The following is an 8359-nucleotide window of genomic DNA, read 5'->3' as shown; positions in this document are numbered from 1 at the left end:
TAGTCTCAGGATGCTCTGTATTTCTGTGGTGTCTGTTTTAACTTCTCCTTTTTCATTTCTAATTTTATTGATTTGAGTCTTCTTGCTGTTTTTCTTGATGATTCTGACTAATGGTTTATCAATTTTGTTTATCTTCTCAAAGAACCAGCTTTTAGTTTTATTGATCTTTGCTATTGTTTTCTTTGTTCCTATTTCATTTATTTCTGCTCTGATCTTTATGATTTCTTTCCTTCTACTAACTTTGGGTTTTGTTTATTCTTCTTTCTCTAGTTCCTTTAAGTGTAAGGTTAGATTGTTTGAGATTTTTCTTGTTTCTTGAGGTAGGCTTGTATAGCTGTAAACTTCCCTCTTAGAACTGCTTTTGCTGCATCCCGTAGGTTTTGGATTGTCGTGTTTTCATTGTCATTTTTCTCTAGGTATTTTTTGATTTTCTCTTTGATTTCTCCAGTGATCTCTTGGTTATTTAGTAACATATTGTTTGGTCTCCATGTGTTTGTATTTTTTACGTTTTTTTCCTTGTAATTCATTTCTAGTCTCATAGCATTGTGGTCAGAAAAGATGCTTGATATGATTTCAATTTTCTTAAATTTACTGAGGTTTGATCTGTGACCCAAGATGTGATCTATCCTGGGGAATGTTCTGTGTGCACTTGAGAAGAAAGTGCAATCTGCTGTTTTTGGATGGAATATCCTATAAATATCAATTAAATCTAGCTGGTCTGCTGTGTCATTTAAAGCTGCTGTTTCCTTATTTATTTTCACTTTGAATGATCTATCCATTGGTGTAAGTGAGGTGTTAAAGTCCCCCACTATTATTGTGTTACTGTCAATTTCCTCTTTTATAGCTGTTAGCAGTTCCCTTATGCATTGAGGTGCTCCTATATTGGGTGCATATATATTTATATTTGTTATATCTTCTTCTTGGATTGATCCCTTCATCATTATGTACTGTCCTTCCTTGTCTCTTGTAACATTCCTTATTTTAAAGTCTATTTTATCTGATATGAGTATAGCTACTCCAGCTTTCTTCTGATTTCCATTTGCATGGAATATCTTTTTCCATCCCCTCACTTTCAGTCTGTATGTGTCCCTAGGTCTGAAGTGGGTCTCTTGTAGACAGCATATATATGGGTCTTGTTTTTGTATCCATTCAGCAAGCCTGTGTCTTTTGGTTAGAGCATTTAATCCATTCATGTTTAAAGTAATTATTGATATGTATGTTCCTATGACCATTTTCTTAATTGTTTTGGCTTTGTTTTTGTAGGTCCTTTTCTTCTCTTGTGTTTCCCACTTAGGGAACTTCCTTTAGCATTTGTTGTAGAGCTGGTTTGGTCGTCACTGAATTCTCTTAGCTTTTGCTTGTCTGTAAAGCTTTTGATTTCTCCTTCGAATTTGAATGAGATCCTTGCCGGGTAGAGTAATCTTGGTTGTAGGTTCTTCCCTTTTATCATTTTAAGTATATCATGCCACTCCCTTCTGGCTTGTAGAGTTTCTGCTGAGAAATCAGCTGTTAACCTTATGTGAGTTCCCTTGTGTATTGTTTGTCATTTTTCCCTTGCTGCTTTCAATAATTTTTCCTTGTCTTTAATTTTTGACAATTTGATTACTATGTGTCTTGGCATGCTTCTCCTTGGGTTTATCCTGTACAGAACTCGCTGCACTTCCTGGACTTGGGTGGCTATTTCCTGTCCCAAGTTAGGGAAGTTTTAGACTATAATCTCTTCAAATATTTTCTTGGGTTCTTTCTCTCTCTTCTCCTTCTGGGACCCCTATAATGCGAATGTTATTGTGTTTAATGTTGTCCCAGAGGTCTCTTAAACTGTCTTCATTTCTTTTCACTCTTTTTTCTTTATTCTGTTCCACAGCAGTGAATTCCACCATTCTGTCTTCCGGATCACTTATCCGTTTTTCGGCTTCAGTTATTCTTCTATTGATTCCTTCTAGTGTATTTTTCATTTCAGTTATTGTATTGTTCATCTCTGTTTGTTCTTTAATTCTTCTAGGTCTTTGTTAAACATTTCTTGCATCTTCTTGATGTTTGCCTCCATTTTTTTCCGAGGTCCTGGATCATCTTTTCTATCATTATTCTGAATTCTTTTTCTGAGGTTTTATCTTGTTCCTTCATCTGGTACATAACCCTTTTCCTTTTTATCTTGTCTATCTTTCTGTGAATGTGGTTTTTGTTCCACAGGCTGCAGGATTGTAGTTCTTCTTCCTTCTGCTGTCTGCCCTCTGGTGGATGAGGCTATCTAAGAGGCTTGTGTACGTTTCCTGATGGGAGGGACTTGTGGTGGGTAGAGCTGGCTGTTGCTCTGGTGGACAGAGCTCAGTAAAAGTTTAATATGCTTGACTGTTGATAGGTGGGGCTAGGTTCCCTCCCTGTTGGTTGTTGGGCCTGAGGCAACCCAACACTGGAGCCTACCTGGGCTCTTTCATGGGGCTAATGACAGAGTCTTGGAGGGCTTATGCCAAGGAGTACCTACCTGAACTTCTGCTTCCAGTGTCCTTGTCCCCACAGTGAGCTACAGACACCCCTGCCTCTGCAGGAGACCCTCCAGCACTAGCATGTAGGTCTGGTTCAGTCTCCCCAGGGGTCCCTGCTGCTTCCCCTGGGTCCCAGTGCACACACTACTTTGTGTGTGTGCTCCAGGAGTGGAGTCTCTGTTTCCACCATTGCTATTGAAGTCCAGCAGTCAAATCCTACTAAGCTTCAATGTCTGATTCTCTAGGAATTCCTCCTCCTGTTGCCAGACCCCCGGGTTGGGAAGCCTGATGTGGGGCTCAGAACCTTCACCCTAGTTGGTGGACTTCTGTGGTCTAAATGTTCTCCAGTCTGTGAGTCACCCACCCAGCAGTTATGGGATCTGATTTTACTGTGATTGCACCCTTCCTACCGTCTCACTGTGGCTTCTCCTTTGTCTTTGGATGTGGGGTATGTTTTTTGGTGAGTTCCAGTGTCTTCCTGTTGATGATTGTCCAGCAGCTACTTGTGATTCTGGTGTCCTCACAAGAGGGAGTGAGAGCACATCCTTCTACTCTGCCATCTTGGTTCCTCCCTCTTTCTTTCTTTCTTTCTTTCTTTCTTTCTTTCTTTCTTTCTTTCTTTCTTTCTTTCTTTCTTTCTTTCTTTCTTTCTTTCTTTCTTTCTCTTTCTTTCTCTCTCTCTCTTTCTCTCTCTCTCTCTTTCTTTCATCTCTTTTATTTCCTCTCTGATCTTTATTTCCTTCCTTCTGCTTTCTTTGTGCTTTGTTTCTTCTTCTTTTCTAATTCCTTTTAGGTGATTTCTAACATTCTTTAGATGCTAGGTTAGGTTGTTTATTTGACATTTTTCTTGTTTCTTGAGGTAGGCCTGTATCACTATAAACTTCCCTCTTAGTACTGTTTTTGCTGCATTCTACAGATTTTGTTGTGTTTTGTTTCCAATTCTCATTTCTCTCAAGTTTTTTCCTGATTTTCTCTTTGATTTCTTCATTGACCCACCGGTTTTTTAGTATCATGTTGTTTCGTCTCCGTATATTTGTGATTTTCCCATTTTTCTTCCTGTACTGATTTCCATTCTGGTTGGAAAAAATGATTGATATACTTTATATCCTCTTAAATTTTTGAGACTTGGAGAACATTACAAGAGCACTTGGAAAGAATGTTATTCTGCTATTTTTGGATAGAATGTCCTGTAGCTATCTATTAAGTCCAACAGTCTACTGTGTCATTTAATAGATACTATGCCTTATTGATTTTCTGTCTGTATGATCTGTCCATTGATGTAAGTGGGGTGTTAAAATTACCTATTATTATTGTATTATTGTCAAATTCTCCCTTTAAGTTTAATATTTGCTTTATATATTTAGTGCACCTGTTTGGGGTACATATATGTTAATGAGTGAAATTTCCTCTTGTATTGATCCCTTTATCATTATATAATGCACTTCTTTGTCTTTTGTTACTTTGCTTTCCTATTATTTATTTATTTATTTCTATTTTTATTTCAGAAAATTTAATTTTTAGTGGTCTAGAAATTTAGTTAGAGCTTTAAATTTTTTAATTTTACATTGGAGTGTAGTTGATTAACAATGTTGTGTTAGTTGAGACTTTGTTTTAAAGTCTGTTTTGGCTAATATGAATATTACTACTCCCACTTTCTCATCATTTCCATTTGCATGAAATATCTTTTTCCATCCCCTCACCTTTGGTCTGTGTGTGTCTTTACCTCTGAAGTGAGTCTCCTGTAAGCAATATATAGATGGGTCTTATTTTGTTTTTTAATCCAATCAGCCACTCTTTGTCTTGTGATTGGAGCATTTAGTCCATTGACATTTGAAGTAGTTATTGATAGGTATGTACTCATTGCCATTTTACTACTTGTTTTCCAATTCTTTTTATACTTTTCTCTGTTCTTTTTGTTTCTTTCCTTGTAGTTTGACGAGTTTCTTTAGTAGTATGCTGTGTTCCTTTCTCTCTAGTTTTTGTGTATCTATTGTAGGTTTTTGACTTGTGGTTATGATGGGGTTCATATATGTTGACCTATAACTATATCTAGTTGTTTTAAACAGGTAGTCCTTTAAGTTCAAATGCATTCTAGAAGATTTACATTTTTTACTCCCCTTCCCACATTTGTTTTTTTTTTTTTTTCTTTTTTGGTTCCTTTTTCTGGCTGTGTCAGGTCTTAGTTGCAGCACATGGAATCTTCATTGTAGCATGCAGGATCTTTCATTGTGGCACACAAGCTTTCTCTCTAGTTGTGGCGTGTGGGTTTTCTCTTTCTAGTTGTGACGCATGAGCTCCAGAGAGCATGGGCTCTGTGGTTGAGGCATGCATGCTCACTAGTTGTGGCGCATGGACTCAATAGTTGTGGCACATGGGCTTAGTTGCCCTGCGGCATGTGGGATTTTAGTTCCCTGACCAGGGATTGAACCTGTGTCCCCTGCATTGGAAGGTGGATTCTTTACCACTGAACCACCTGGGAAGTCCCCACATTTGTGTTTTTGATGTTATGTTTTACACTTCATGTTTATCCCTTAACTGATTATTGTAGTAATAGTTGATTTTATGATTTTTTGCCTTTTAATCTTCATGGTAGCTTATTTAAGTGGTTGATCCTCAGCCTTTACTGTAACCTTAACTAGTGGGTTTTTTCTTTCCTATAGATTCTTACTTCTTGTTATAGCTTTTTTTCCCTCTTAGATAAGACCTTTTAAATGTTCTTTTATGGTAGATCTAGTATCGATAAACTCTTTTAGTTTTTGCTTGTCTGAGAAGTTCTTTATCTCTCCTTCTATTCTAAATGATAATCTTGCTAGGTAGAGTGTCCTAGGTTACAGGGTTTTCCCTTTCAGCACTTTGAATATATGATGTTACTCCCTTCTGGCCTTCAAACTTTTTGTTTAAAAATCAGCTGATAACCTTATGGGTGTCTCCTTTTATACAACTCTTTGTTTTTCTCTTGCTGCCTTTTGAATCCTTTCTTTAACTTTTACCATTTTATTTAAGATGTCTTGGTGTGAATCTGTTTTGGTTCATCTTGTTCGGAACTCTCTCTGCTTCCTGTACCTGGATATTTTCCTTCTCCAGGTTTGTGAATTTTTCAGCCAAAATTTCATCAAATACATTTTCAACCCCTTTCTCTTTCTCTTCTCCTTCTGGGACATCTATAATGCTCACATTGGTTTTCTTCTTGTTGTTCCATAGATCCCTTAAACTGTTTTCATTTTTTAAAATTTGTTTTTCTTTTTGCTGTTCTGGTTGAACAATTTCCATTATTCTGTCTTTCAGATCAGGTATGCATTCTTCTGTATCACTTAGTCTACTATTAATTCTTTCTAGTGTGTTTTTCATTTCAATTATTATATTCTTTAGTTCTGACTGGTTCTTTTTTATATTTTCTAGTTCCTTAAAATTCTCACTGTGTTCATCTATTCTTTTCTGTAATTCAGTTAGCATTATTATTACTAGTGTTTTCAATTCTTTATCTGGTCAATGATTTATTTCTGTTTCATTAGTTGCTTTTCAGGGGTTTTCTCTTGCTCTTTCAATTGAACCAAATTCCTCTGTCTTCTTATTTTTTATTTATTTATTTTCTTTGTGGTACGTGGGCCTCTCACTGTTGTGGCCTCTCCTGTTGCGTAGCACAGGCTCTGGACGCACAGGCTCAGCAGCCATGGCTCATGGGCCTAGCCACTCCACGGCATGTGGGATCTTCCCAGACTGGGGCGCGAACCCATATCCCCTGCATTGGCAGGTGGACTCTCAACCACTGTGCCAGCAGGGAAGCCCTGTCTTCTTATTTTATTTAACTTTCTCTTTCTCTATGAAATTAGTTGAAACAGTTACCTATTGTGGTCTTAAAAGAGTGTCTTTATGTGGGAACATCCCTACACAGTCTACATGAGCCCAGTGGCTTTGGTGAGAGAGCTGGATTTGATATGAACAGGAGTCACATCTTTCCTCAGGGTGTGCTGGCAGCTATCACCTTGCTAGGAGGTGGGGCTGGAGATGGAGGGGCTAGAGATGGAGCCAGATGTGAGCCAGCTCTTCCTCTCTGTTCAGTGGCCATAAGCACCCTATTGCAGGTGGGGATGGGTTCCAAGTTGCTGAAGCAGAAGTCCTGAGGATCGAGTTGAAACCACAAGGCAGGCAGGGCCCATGCAGGCTCCTAGCATGGGTTGCAGTGTGGGCTGTGGCAGTCTAGCTGAAGATAGAGATTGGAGCTGCTTCTGATGTGCTGCCTAAGTGCCAGTAATGGCTGCTGCTGCCCTGCTCAGGCACCACTTTGGGTCAGAGCCACCTCTGTTTCTCACAGCCAGTTTCCCAAGTGGGGCTGAAATGTGTGCTCAGCTTAGGCTGGGGCACACACCAGAGCAGTAAAGGGAAACCAGCTAGTCACCTATACAATTTTCAATCCTCTCTCTGCCCTGCTTCAGGACCAAGCAAGCATGTGCATGCTCCTCACAAGCAGAGTCCAGGCTTCCCTGGACTCCCAGCCCTCCTGTTAGTACCACTGACCCTCCAAGCATCAAGGGGGACTCATCTTCCCTGTGTCAACCCCAGGGGTGAAGTGCCCAGTATGTGGCTCAAACTACTCCTTAGGGAAGATCTCCTGTGCATTCTCCCTTTTCCTCTGAGTCTCCTCTCAGGAGCACAGGTCTCAACCTCATCATTTCCTTTCCCTTTCTACCCAATTCTGTGTGAATTTTCCTTACTGCCTTGGTTGTACAGTGGAAAAACAGTATTTGTGGAAAGAGAGGAGAGAAAGGAGTTCTTGGGAAGATAAATTTTAGGAACTGCTGTATATATAGGAACTGAGGATCTGGATATAGGTTTTCTAAAACTATATATGTTACAAATACTTTGGAAATTTTTTCAGGTGGCTGCATACCTCAGTTTGAAGACCAGTATGCTAGACACTAATATTGCCAGGGAGCACACACCCTCTAACCAGCTTCCGCAGGGCACATTTGACCTCCTTGTTTCTCAAACAAGGGATTTAACATGTAGATAATGGGGTTTAACATGGGGATCATAACACAGAAGAGCACAGAGACCAGGATATCCATATCCAGGGAGTAGCCTACTCTGGGTCTGTCCTAGTTGAAGTTGGCCATTCCATAAAAGACCACCACCATAGTGAGGTGGGATGCACAGGTAGAGAAGGCCTTGCTCCTGCCCTGAGCAGAGGGAATCCTAAAGATGGCAGAGATGATGAGTATGTAGCACACTGCAGTAAACAGGTACGGGCTCAGGCCAATGGTTGCACTGTGCACATGGAACATGGACTCACCGAGAGAGGTGTCTGAGCAGGAGAGCTTCAGGAGCAATGGGATATCACAGAGAAAGTGGCTGATCTGGTTAGGCCCACACAGAGTGAGTGTAGCTGCTGGCACTGTGTATGTCACAGAAATCACCAGCCCACATAGCCAGGACCCAGTTGCCAAACAAACACAGACCTTCATATTCATGAGGACTGGATATTGAAGAGGGTGGCAGATGGCTACATAGCAGTCATTAGTCATAGTTGCCAATAAAACACCCTCAGTGCCGGCACATGTCACAAGGAAGAAAATCTAGGAAAGGCAGCCCGCACAGGAGATGGTCTTCTTCTCCTGGAAGAAGTTCACCAACATGACTGGAATTGTGGTAGATGTGTAGCAGGTGTCCAAGAAACTCAGGTTGCTGAGGAAATAATACATTGGGGTGTGGAGGGCAGGACTGACTCTTGTGGCCATTATTATGAGTGTGTTCCTAAAAAGAGTTGTCAGGTAGATGACCAGGAAGACCAGGAAGAACAAGCCCTGTAGGTTGGGGTGGTTGGAATATCCCAAGAAGATGAATTCAGTGACATCTGTTTGACTGTTCATTTCAAGTGG

At 40.1% G+C, this 8359-nt stretch overlaps 1 pseudogene; it reads right to left on the bottom strand.

The window, feature by feature from the left end:
• Positions 1-1346: 1346 nt before the first annotated feature.
• On the bottom strand, positions 1347-8359 carry LOC131761204 (olfactory receptor 5J3-like; annotated as a pseudogene).

The sequence above is a fragment of the Kogia breviceps genome, chromosome 1, assembly GCF_026419965.1.
Source record: "Kogia breviceps isolate mKogBre1 chromosome 1, mKogBre1 haplotype 1, whole genome shotgun sequence".
In the NCBI taxonomy this organism is placed as follows: Eukaryota; Metazoa; Chordata; class Mammalia; order Artiodactyla; family Physeteridae; genus Kogia; species Kogia breviceps.
The sequence above is the reverse complement of the archived record's forward strand: the minus strand, read 5'-3'. Positions and strand labels throughout refer to the sequence as shown.